General features: G+C 44.8%; 1 non-coding gene across 1 annotated transcript; it reads right to left on the bottom strand.

The window, feature by feature from the left end:
- Positions 1–12,009: 12,009 nt before the first annotated feature.
- LOC114652913 (U2 spliceosomal RNA) lies at positions 12,010–12,208 on the bottom strand. Its single transcript, XR_003716453.2, has one exon. It is a non-coding gene; the product is annotated as a U2 spliceosomal RNA (small nuclear RNA).
- Between the last annotated feature and the right edge of the window lie 786 nt (positions 12,209–12,994).

Raw genomic sequence — 12,994 nt, 5'->3', positions numbered from 1 at the left:
GAGTCAGAGTTAGGAGGTCATTTACAATGCTTGGTGGAGGAGTGGAAGAGGCAGAGACAAAGAGAAAGACAGAGTGGAAGAGACAAAGTACTGCAGTGTACTGTACTTATTGTGCATGTGGTTGTGGTGTTGGAGCTTCCAATGATTAAATTCTCCTGTGCTTTTACACTTGTGTCCTATATATATATATATATATATATATATATATATATACACAGTACTGTGCAAAAGTTTTAGGCAGGTGTGAAAAAATGCTGTAAACAAAGAATGCTTTCAGAAATATAAATAATTGTTTATTGTTATCAATTTACAAAATGCAAAGTAAGCGAACAAAAGAAAAATCTAAATCAAATCAATATTTGGTGTTACTACCTTTTGCCTTCAAACCAGCATCAATTCTTATAGGTACACTTGCACAAAGTCAGGGATTTTATAGGGTTATAGTCAGGTGTATGATCAACCAATTATACCAAACAGGTGCTAATGATCATCAATGTCACGCGTAGGTTGAAACACAGTCATTAACTGAAACAGAAACAACTGTGTAGGAGGCTTAAAACTGGGAGAGGAACAGCCAAACTCTGCTACCAAGGTGAGGTTGTGGAAGACAGTTTCATGTCATGGCAAGATTGAACACAGCAACAAGACACAAGGTAGTTATACTGCATCAGCAAGGTCTCTCCCAGACAAAGATTTCAGAGCAGACTGGGTTTCAAGATGTGCTGTTCAAGCTCTTTTGAAGAAGCACAAAGAAACGGGCAACGTTGAGGATCGTAGACGCAGTGGTCAGCCAAGGAAACCTAATGCAGCAGATGAAAGACGCATCAAGCTTATTACCCTTCGAAATTGGAAGATGTCCAGCAGTGCCATCAGCTCAGAACTGGCAGAAACCAGTGGGACCCAGGTACACCCATCTACTGTCCAGAGAAGTCTGGCCAGAAGTGGTCTTCATGGAAGAGTTGCAGCCAAAAAGCCATACCTCCAATGTGGAAACAAGGCCAAGCAACTCAAGTTTGCACGAAAACATAGGAACTGGGGTGCAGAAAAATGGCAGCAGGTGCTCTGGACTGATGAGTCAAAATTTGAAATATTTGGCTGTAGCAGAAGGCAGTTTGTTCATCGAAGGGCTGGAGAGCGGTACAATAATGAGTGTCTGCAGGGAACAGTGAAGCATGGTGGAGGTTCCTTGAACGTTTGGGGCTGCATTTCTGCAAATGGAGTTGGAGATTTGGTCAGGATTAATGGTGTTCTCAATGCTGAGAAATACAGGCAGATACTTATCCATCATGCAATACCATCAGGGAGGTGTATGATTGGCCCCAAATTTATTCTGCAGCAGGACAATGACCCCAAACATACAGCCAAAGTCATTAAGAACTATCTTCAGCATAAAGAAGAACAATAAGTCCTGGAAGTGATGGTATGGCCCCCACAGAGCCCTGATCTCAACATCATCGAGTGTGTCTGGGATTACATGAAGAGACAGAAGGATGTGAGGAAGCCTACATCCACAGAAGATCTGTGGTTAGTTCTCCAAGATGTTGGGAACAACCTACCAGCCGAGTTCCTTCAAAAACTGTGTGCAAGTGTACCTAGAAGTTTTTTAGGCAAAGGGTGGTCATACCAAATATTGATTTGATTTAGATTTCTCTTTTGTTCTTTCACTGCATTTTGTTGATTGATGAAAATAAATGATTAACACTTCCATTTTTGAAAGCATTCTTTGTTTACAGCATTTTTTCACACCTGCCTAAAACTTTTGCACAGTACTGTATATATATATATATATATATATATTGTGATGGACGACCGGCTATGAACTCCGGTCGCCACCCCCAGGCCGCTAGGAGGAGCCCTCCGGACAGCATATTTGTGCCCCGAGTTCCAGCAGGGCCTCATGGACTTTGTGGTGTTGTGACACAGCCCTGCTGGATACCTTGGGGGCCGCCAGGAGTCGCTGTAGGTGGGCTAGTGGGCTCTTGCATGCCCTATAACCCGGGAGTGCGTCACAGTCACGTGACTGGAGGAAGCGGCGTGCTCCCGGGATGAAAAGGACTGTTTACCCTGACTCGGAAGGGATAAGGACTTGGGGGTTTGGCCAGGAGCCACTTCCGGGTCAGGGGCTATAAAAGGACTCTGGGTAAGCCCAGACATTTGAGCTGAGCTGGGAGGAAGGGTGGCAAAGTGTCTGGGAGTGTGGAGGATTGATTATTGATTGATTGTTTGTTTATTATTGAGTATTGTGGAGAGGAGGGTGCTTTGTGCACTTATTTATATTAATAAATATTATATTTGGACTTTTACCTGGTGTCTGACGTCTAGTCTGAGGGTTCAAGGGGTCACGGAGACCCTCAAACTGTCACAGTTGGCGTAGTCGGCAGGATTCTCTGGCCGTCGGGTTTGGCAGAGGACCTGAATTTAAATAAATTTTACTGTGGACAGAACCCTGAGAAGACAGCGTCAGGACGCACAGAAAAGTTCACCATACTCCGTGGGTTGCGCTGATGAATCTCGCCTCGTATCTGGTCGAGATGGGAAAGAAGTCGGGGAAAAAGAAGAACAACACCGACTGGGTGAAGACCGCGACCGATGCCGAGCTGACCTGGGCTTACCTGACTGAGTGTGAGGAGGACCGGCAGCCGATAAAAGATGAACAAGCCCGAAGGGCACAACAGCAGGAACGCTGTCAGCAATCGGCCGCGCCGAAAGCCCTAATTGGACTAGGGACACCGCGGACAAATCGGGAGGTATGTGCCGGGGCAACGCCCGAAGGGCAGGGGATGTATCATTCCTATTTTTCAGAGGCCTGCCTCCGGAAAGTGACCGGTGAATCGGATGCCTGCCTCGTACCGTGGCAAGATGGCCGCGATACCCAGGAGGCAAGTCGGGCTGGAAGTAAGCTGGAAGCGGTCAACCCATTCGTGGGATGTGTCCACGTGACCTCGCGCGACGGCGACCAGGAAGAAGGTCAGTTTGGAGCCGTCGGTGAGGTCAATAATTCCCCAACGCGTCTGCGCTCCCTGAAGGGGAAGGGGGCGGCGAGCGAAGCAGCGCCAATATTAAATAAAAAGAAAGAGGGGCGTGATGTGACTGAAGGATCTGCCGTTACAGAAAAAAAGGCAGACCTCAGTCGGCTTGTTGCAGCCACCCGTCCCTCAGAAGACTCCAACTCCCAAGAGTCTTTGCGTGACACTGAGCAATTGCCGACAACGGACGTGCCCATTGGCTCGCGGCCGGTAGCAGCGCCCAGGCCGTCAAAAATGCGGGACTCAAATCCCCAGAAGCCTTCACGAAGCCCAGCAGAGCACGTGCCAGGAGCGGACGTGCTCATTGGTTTCTGGTCGGCAGGTGATCATAACAAGGAAGTAGCCTTGCCGCCGGCCGAGACAAATAATTTTATAAACTTATGGGAGCTCGACAAATATCTCGAGCCCCTAAATGCTTTCTTCCAGGGACTACATGAGTTGAGGAAGCGAGTGGAGGAGCTGGGAGCTGCAGCCGAAGCGCCGTTGAAGGGACTACAGGAATACCTTCGGCGGTTAGGCCGTGAAGCCCCGGCCTCGATTAATGCGGTGGTGCAGGTAGGTGCCCTCTGTACCGTATATAATAAGGGGACACAGTGTGAATCGGCACCGCGTTTAATAAGTAGCGGCTGCCAAAGCACTGTGAATCCGACAGTCGAGTGTGGCACAATGACGGAGTGGTCGGGCAACGATCCGATAGAACCAGGGCGGCGGTATCAGACGCCGCTCCGGGATAACGCGGACCGTAAGAGCCCGACCCACGTGAAGAGGGGGTTGTCGCTTGTTACTGAAGGGGCGGGGGAAGTACCGATCACCCCGGTGCAGCTGAATAGTGCTGTTACCCGGAGCGATACGGTACTAATGACGCCGCCTCCGAGTTTGCATAGGGCAACGGGTGTGCAAACAGCAAAGAGGCTCTCTCTTTCCCATAGAGAGCCTCACGCTGTGCACAAGCCCCAGAGAAAGCAGGAGGTCCCCGAATTAAAACGAGGGTCTCCTGACAGACTGAAGAAAAGGGCGGAGAGCAGCAAAGCAGCCGTTAAACCCTCCTTGGCAGAGGACAGGGTGGAGCTAACGGAATTCCCGAGGTGTTTCCGGTCTCGGGAAGAGAAGCCAACAGGAGGACGTCGGCGTTGCTACAACTGCATGTAACAGGGCCACGTGTGGCTAAGTTGTCCCCATAAGACAGGGGAGCGGTGGAATTGCAGATACACCGTTCCCCCAAGGTTCGCTGGGGGATCTAGACAGCGGAACCACGGCCCGGATCTCGCGTCCTCCTGGAGGAGGACGTCCCTCGCGGGAATCAACGCTCCGCCCCACTGGTCGTCGCTAAGGGGGAGGGACTGTGATGGACGACCGGCTATGAACTCCGGTCGCCACCCCCAGGCCGCTAGGAGGAGCCCTCCGGACAGCATATTTGTGCCCCGAGTTCCAGCAGGGCCTCATGGACTTTGTAGTGTTGTGACACAGCCCTGCTGGATACCTTGGGGGCCGCCAGGAGTCGCTGTAGGGGGGCTAGTGGGCTCTTGCATGCCCTATAACCCGGGAGTGCGTCACAGTCACGTGACTGGAGGAAGCGGCGTGCTCCCGGGATGAAAAGGACTGTTTACCCTGACCCGGAAGGGATAAGGACTTGGGGGTTTGGCCAGGAGCCACTTCCGGGTCAGGGGCTATAAAAGGACTCTGGGAAAGCCCAGACATATGAGCTGAGCTGGGAGGAAGGGTGGCAAAGTGTCTGGGAGTGTGGAGGATTGATTATTGATTGATTGTTTGTTTATTATTGAGTATTGTGGAGAGGAGGGTGCTTTGTGCACTTATTTATATTAATAAATATTATATTTGGACTTTTACCTGGTGTCTGACGTCTAGTCTGAGGGTTCAAGGGGTCACGGAGACCCTCAAACTGTCACAATATATATATATATATATATATATATATATATATACACACTATTTTGCCAAACGTATTGGGACACCCTCCAAATCATTGAATTCAGGTGTTCCAATCACTTCCATGGCCACAGGTATATAAAATCAAGCACCTTAGGTTTGCAGACTGCTGCTACAAACATTTGTGTAAGAATGGGTCACTCTCAGGTGCTCTGTGAATTCAAGCATGGTACCGTGATAGGATGCCACCTGTGCAATAAGTCCATTCGTGAAATTTCCTTGCTACTAAATATTCCACGGCCAACTGTTAGTGGTATTATAACAAAGTGGAAGCAATTGGGAACAACAGCAAATCAACCATGAAGTGGTAAGCCACGTAAAATCACAGAGCAGGGACAGCACATGCTGAGGTGCACAGTGTGCAGAAGTCATCAACTTTCTGCAGAGCTACAGACCTCCAGATTTCATATGACCTCCAGATTAGCTCAAGAACAGTGTGCAGAGAGCTTCATGGAATGGGTTTCCATGGCTGACCAGCTGCATCCAAGCCTTACATCATCAAGTGCAATGCAAAGCAATGGTATAAAACACACTGCCACTGGACTTTAGAGCAGTGGAGATGTGTCCTCTGGAGTGACGAATCACACTTCTCTGTCTGGCAATCTGATGGATGAGTCTGGGTTTGGCAGTTGCCAGGAGTATAGTACTTGCCTGACTACATTGTGCCAACTGTAAAGTTTGGTGGAGGGGGGATTATGGTGTGGGGTTGATTTTCAGGGGTTGGGCTTGGTCGCTTAGTTCCAGTGAAAGGAACTCTTAATGCTTCAGAATACAAAGCCATTTTGGACAATTTCATGCTCTCAACTTTGTGGGAACAGTTTGGGGATGGCCCCTTTCTGTTCCAACATAACTGTGCACCAGTGCACCAAGCAAGGTCTGTAAAGAAATGGATGAGTGAGTTTGGTGTGGAGGAACTTGACTGGTCTGCACAGAGCCCTGACCTCAACCAATAGAACATCTTTGGGATGAGTTAGAGCGGAAACTGCAAGCCAGGCCTTCTCGTCCAAAATTAGTGCCTAACCTTCCAAACACTCTCCTGGAAAAACGATCAAAAATTCCCATTAACACACTCCTAAACCTTAATGGAAAGCCCTCCCAGAAGAGTTGAAGCTGTCATATTAAAGCCTACGTATTAAGAATGGGATTTCATTAAAGTTCATGTGTCTGTAAAGGCAGGCGTCCCAATACTTTTGGCAATATAGTACATGCGTGTGTTTATATATATATATATATACACACAGCCTACTCTTTTTAAGAAATTGACTAAGTTAGTCAACACAATTTAGGTGTAGTACTAATGGGCAGCATGACTGGTATGGTTCTTACACCTGTTTCTTTGCACCTGTTCTGAAGCCCACCACTGTTCTTCAGCCCATATGGTGGTACGCAGTAAGGGTGCCGACAGGTGTGCAGTTTATTTAGCTGGGCAGACTGCTCACAGAGTTTCCTGGAGGTCTGGCAATCTAAATTCAAAATATATTTTCAAGAGGCAGTGATTGCAGTTTCCATCAAGAGGTGGCTCACTGTAATGTTCAGTTTTCAGTGTCTGTCTACAGCATTACTGCATATTATTGAAACTCCATATTAGATCAGGATACGATGAATCTCTTCTAACTGTAGTATTTAAAACTTTTTATACGTGTGTTTTTTTGTGAGTATTTTATGTTCTTTTTGACACATAGGTTCCACTTTTGATATTAAATTCTCATTGAGACTCTGTTTGGAAGTTTTATTTTGTTACCACTTTGATTTCCTTTGTTTACATGGTACCTTTGGAATGTGTCACACATACTCATTTGTTGCATTTGTAACATCACAGAAGTGTCATTTTAATTACACAATAGCTTTAATACGCATTATCCTTTTGGTGTATACACCGTGTTTTGATTCTCTTTAGCTTATTTACCAAGTAGGCCCAACATTAGGATTGATTTCTAGCTTCTGACGTTCGTTTTTGCTATTGACTCCTAATTAACATCTTGTCCTTTGATTCTTGTGTGTCTTGATTATTTTTAGTCTCCTTGTTTTGGTGCTTTGCTGTCCATGACTACATCTCTGACTCTCTCACAATTATTCTTGGACACTTCATGTGTCTCTAAACAATAATATGGTTTGTGAAAAGCTACTATTAAGACCAGAAAATGACTGCCAGGTTCTGAAAAAATTAGAACTGTTTGTATTTTGCTATTAGGTTACTTTTGTTTAATATATGCTTAATAATAAAATTTTGCCATGTCCATTGTGGGGAACAGTCCGGACACAGACAGGTAGACATGATGGTTTCACCACACACATATTTATTATACAATATTTACAATTATCGGTGAGCACAAACCCAGTGCCGCAGCACCAATCACCCCTTAAGTCCTGGCCACACAACACAATGCCTTCTCAGTCTCTGGTCCACCTCCACCCGACTCTTTTATACACCCCTAGATGGACTTCAGGTGCTTCCCGAGGAGTCTCCTTTGACACACCCCTGTGTGGCAGAACCTCTGGCTGTGTATGCGGAAGTCCTCCGGGTGTCCCCAATCCTCTTCCCCCCAGCACTTCCGGGTGTGGCGGAAGTGCTGAGGTCCAGGGCTCCCAAGGCATCGGGGTGCCCCCTGGTGGTGACCATGGGCCCCTACAGGGTTGAGCTTCCAAGCTCTGTACCCGTGGCCCCCAATAGAACCAGGGCAGTCGCCCCCTCGTGTTCTGGAGGAGGCACAAGCCCTCCTCCGGTCCTCCTGGGCATCCCGGCCGGGCATGAACCCCAGCCGGGTGCCACACCATGATTATTTGCTTCATTTAAATGATCATTGGTATTACCAGTGTCACAACCATCAGAACCCATAAAAAAAGAAAACGCATTTCTAAAAATAATACCACTGTGTTTTTCAGGATCAACAAGGATGTGATGCAAGATGTCCTAGCAGACCTTCACACTAACCTGAAAAAGAAACCCTAAGGCCAGGTTTATACTTGACGCGACGCGACACATGCTCCAGCGGATGCTCCTGCTAAGCAAGCGCTTTACTGTTTATACTTGCGCACGTACTTTACGTAAATCTGGAGGAATCCACCAGTGGCAGTGTGATATATTATCACGGTGAGAACAGGTTCAGCTTCGCTGTGTTGTGAATTGCCTGGAACACCCATTAAATTTCGACGACACCTTGCCGCAGTATCTCTGAAAAGGATGTTTAATGATTAAATCCATCAATCCAGGGATGTGCCCATTCCAGCTAGCATTGGGTACGAGGCAGAAACAATCCCTGGGTGGGCATCAGCTCATCGCTAGGTGAATGCAAACACTCACATACACTACCGTCATGTTAGTGTAACCAAATCTGCATATCTTTGGAAGGAAACCGAAGAACACTGTGGAAACCCAGCAGGAAAACATGTAAACTCCAGGCAGGGAATACCAGCGACGTGACTCCCTGTGAGACAGCAGCGCTAACGCTCTGCCACCGTGTCACCCCCATGTGTGTAATTAACAGTATTCATTATTTAAACGAAATTAACGATTTATCTGTAAAATGTAACATACATACTTTAATGCATTTCATCATGAAAATGATATCAAGAATAAATCTAAGGATTCTAAATTTGCAGAGAGTTGGAATATCATACATTTAATGTGTTCTATGTGGCGATCTATTGCTGTTTGCCGCTGCTGTCAGGTCAGGAGGAAGCCCCAGAAAAAAAAGACAGCACAAAGGATGGTATGTGAGACTTTTAAAATTTGGTCAACGAGCACCTGCAGCACGTCTGAGTGGGCTATAAGAGGAGCCTGCAGCCACTACTCAGGACGCCAGAGTCGGGAGGAGAAGGACGAAGCTGCCCTGTGAGGAGTGGAAGAAGAGTGTGATTTGGGGTGTCTGTCTTTGTATTTTGGGACTGTGTTGTGGCTGGGGGGATTACGGGGAAGACGTGCCCTCCAGCTGAAGAAATTAAAAGTTCTTTTGTTTATTATACACGTGCCTCCATTGTCAGTCTGTGTCAGGTCGCCGCCAACCAAACGCCAGTATCACACCATCCATGCGTGATAGCTCAGCACTTAATCTTCCTGCACAACTACCTTTTACATCTTCAGTGTGTGGTTTCCTCCCAACAGACCAAATCACAACAAACTTTTTCTGCCACTTGGTTGGTTTTGTTTTGATTTACTTCCATACGTACGTGAAAATGTTCACAACAAAATAAAAAACATATCCTTACCTCAAGAAAAACAGTACCAGGAATATGTGATAAAATGATTAATTCCAGATCGCTTTTGTTGTTACAAACATGCATCAGAAACACGGAAGGCGTGGATCAATACTTGACAGCTGTCTTGGCTTAAAAAATGGACGTATTTGGTATGTTTCTAGGCTTTTCCTCCGTGCACCATACCCTACATTGTAAAACGTCAGTGTGAGCAAGATATTTTTTTTTAATTATAGAAAATGTTTAACTTTAGAACACAGTTTCCCATGGCGAATGCATATATGTTTGTGAAGAAATAATTTCAACTTGAAAAATACCAAACCTATCTTTAAAACTCTGACTGAACCAGGAGTAGAAGTGTAGTACGGAACCAAACATGGATCCATGTATCTGTGAGGCAGAATCCCTAACTGCTGAGCAGCCATGATGCATACAGTGTTGAAAGTGTTATATATATGTTATGTTATAAATTAAGAGGGGAAATCATTAAACAAGTAATAAATCTACAGAGTTGCTAAACGAAACTAATTAGAATAGTTAGCATCAACTAGGCCTGTCCAAGGTGGACAAAATAGTTAAGGACCAGGAAATGAAGAGCCAAAAGTACCTGCAGCACAATACACACATTCACAACTTTCTTGTTGTTTCAGCTGTTTATTTTGAGCATATCACTTTTATTACAAATTTTTCCAAAACAGATTTCAGTATAGCAATTGCCTCACAATCATTGATTTTTCTGTACTAGTGACATTAAAATTAGAACATGACATTTGGACCATTTTGTGATGAAAATTTTCATATTTTCTTTTTAGTGCATAATAATGAATATCAACCATTTTTTCCATTTTACAACCCACTGAATTCGAACACAGGGTCACGGGGGTCTGCTGGAGCCAATCCCAGCCAACACAGGGCACAAGGCAGGAAACATTCCCGGGCAGGGTGCCAACCCACCGCAGGACACACACAAACACACCCACACACTAGGGGCCAATTTAGAATCGCCAATCCACCTAACCTGCACGTCTTCGGACTGTGGGAGGAAACCGAAGCGCCCGGAGGAAACTTACGCAGACACGGGGAGAACATGCAAACTCCACGCAGGGAGGACCCGGGAAGCGAACCCAGGTCCCCAGGTCTCCCGAATGCGAGGCAGCAGCGCTACCCACTGCGCCACTGATAATGAATATCTGTAGTTCTTTATTTATATACATAAGACTGCACTAAGCTCCCTAACCCATTGTTGCTTAACTAACAAATCACGTGTTTCTGCAGCCCGTCAATGCTCATATCCCACCATTAAAGGCTTCCTCATTTGTTCAATAAGGTGCCCCTGTCTCCTACACCCTTCTACCCTTACATACTAGCTCATGGCAAAGCTTCATTTCAAGAAGACCAACTTGCCAGTTTGATTCCTGAGTATTTCACTTAGCACTTCAAATGTGTCTTGTACAATTGGCTGCTTGTCTTGACCTAAGTTTTGATGTGGACAATATCAATAACTGGACCCATCTAGCTCTGGTAATAAGTGCATCGACATGCCCTACTTCTGCACCAGATAGACAACACAACATTTGGGAATCTTGGTCAGATTGATTCAGATTGGAGTTTAAATATCCTCATGTAATGGATGATATTTTGATGGGGAGGGGGGGTTCAGAGGTGGCCTACTGGGACTGACTTCTGTTTCATACTGTATGAACATATTCCAAAAGCAGGGTTTCACTCAAATCCTCTGAGATTTTTCTAGCATCAAACTCTGATTTGCATTGCTGTTTGCAGAGACACCGAGTTTTGTTTTCTTTGATTTGACTGTCACTTGACTTTTAACAGTCAACCGTGTTCAGTTAGCAAACAGCACCTGTGCTGCAATGTTTCAGTTCCTGGGCTTTTTCAGGGACTCTAGATGCTGACATGCAGCTGCTAACTGGTTAAGACATCAGAACAAAGGAGAGGAAGCTGCAGTTTGTTTAAAAAAGTCCTCCTGAAGAGACTCTCTTGAGGGTTTTGTTTTGACACATCGAACACTTTAAATTAACCCAGTATAAGTATATGTGTCATGCTAACAGACTGGTGTCTCATCTTGGGTTGTTTTGAGAACCAGCACCATGACGGGAAACTGGATAAGGCTTCCTCATTTGTTCAATAAGGTGCCCTTGTCTCCTACAAGTGGGCAGTAATATAGATGAATGGATGGATAATTAATTCTTTTGCATGCACTGTAAACTTAATAATATCAGACAAACACAAACCAAACCAACACAAAAATGTTCTTGTATAAACACACATATTAAGACAAACGAACAGTAACACAGAACTCAGAAGTTAAATATGAACATAGTCATATTTTCATTTAATATACTCTCCATCAGTAAAGGACCAAAGATTAGCCATCATAAAGCTTTAGAATATAAATAAAGAGAAGTTCACATGAAAGAACTGAGGCAGTGAGCAAAATACCTTCCGGTAAATGGAGTCTCCTGTTAATGCTCCAGAGCTGGGTGAACACTAAAATCTTGCTCTGGTACTGTGGAAAATACAATTAGCTATCAAAATGCTATCAGTTAATACATTGCCTGGCTTAAGTAGATAATTCACATCACACAAGAATATGCAATTTGCAAACAAAAACCACACCATCTTGTACTTATGACCAGCACAGTCACTTTTTGTGATTTTTTTAAAAATTTGATATATTTTATTAATCCCTAATGGACAACTGACTTTTCACATGACCTTTAGAGTGCAGATTTTTTCTGGCAGTAACAGGATTTGACCCAGCCACCCTCCAGCTACCAGCGCAGAGCCTTTAGCCTCAGAGCAACCACTTCGGCCAATAAAAATTTTTATAACTACTCTCAAAAGCTCTGCAATACTGGGATGATGCTTTGGCCCAGTGGAGCGAACCCCACCAGTCTTGGCTACTGTTCTCAAAAATCTGTTTAACGTACATCAGACACCCCCTGATGGGAGAGCCTGTCAGATATTAATCTGACAAGAACAGATCACACACATGACCGTAGCCAAGAAGAGGGTGAAATACAATGCTGCGATCAATGAACCAAATTTTAATATTTTTTTAAATTTATTGAATTTATTAAAAGCATATACGATTCCATACAATCAAGTAAAACTTAACAAAACTAAAATCAAATCAACCCCCAACCATGGGAAAGAGAGGAAGGCCAACAACCAGAGCAAAACTGTTAAGAGTAGTAAAGAGAGAAAGTAGTTTTTACCCCAGTATAAATGCTTATTCTAAAATGTTATTGATTAGATCCTGCCAGGTTTTAAAAACCGTTTTGAACAGATCCTCTAAGTGAGAATTAGATTTTTTCCAATTTCAAATAGTGTATAACATCAGTTACCCACTGACTTGAAAGAGGTGGGCTAGGATTCTTCCAGTTGAGGAAGATACAGTGCATCCGGAAAGTATTCACAGCACATCACTTTTTCCACATTTTGTTATGTTACAGCCTTATTCCAAAATGGATTATATTCATTTTTTTCCTCAGAATTCTACACACAACACCCCATAATGACAATGTGAAAAAAGTTTACTTGAGGTTTTTGCAAATTTATTAAAAATAAAAAAACTGAGAAATCACATGTACATAAGTATTCACAGCCTTTGCTCAATACTTTGTCGATGCACCTTTGGCAGCAATTACAGCCTCAAGTCTTTTTGAATATGATGCCACAAGCTTGGCACACCTATCCTTGGCCAGTTTCGCCCATTCGTCTTTGCAGCACCTCTCAAGCTCCATCAGGTTGGATGGGAACCGTCGGTGCACAGCCATTTTAAGATCTCTCCAGAGATGTTCAAT

Source organism: Erpetoichthys calabaricus, chromosome 5, assembly GCF_900747795.2.
Source record: "Erpetoichthys calabaricus chromosome 5, fErpCal1.3, whole genome shotgun sequence".
Classification (NCBI taxonomy): domain Eukaryota; kingdom Metazoa; phylum Chordata; class Cladistia; order Polypteriformes; family Polypteridae; genus Erpetoichthys; species Erpetoichthys calabaricus.
Note: the sequence above shows the minus strand (reverse complement) of the source record. Positions and strands in the feature narration are given on the sequence as shown.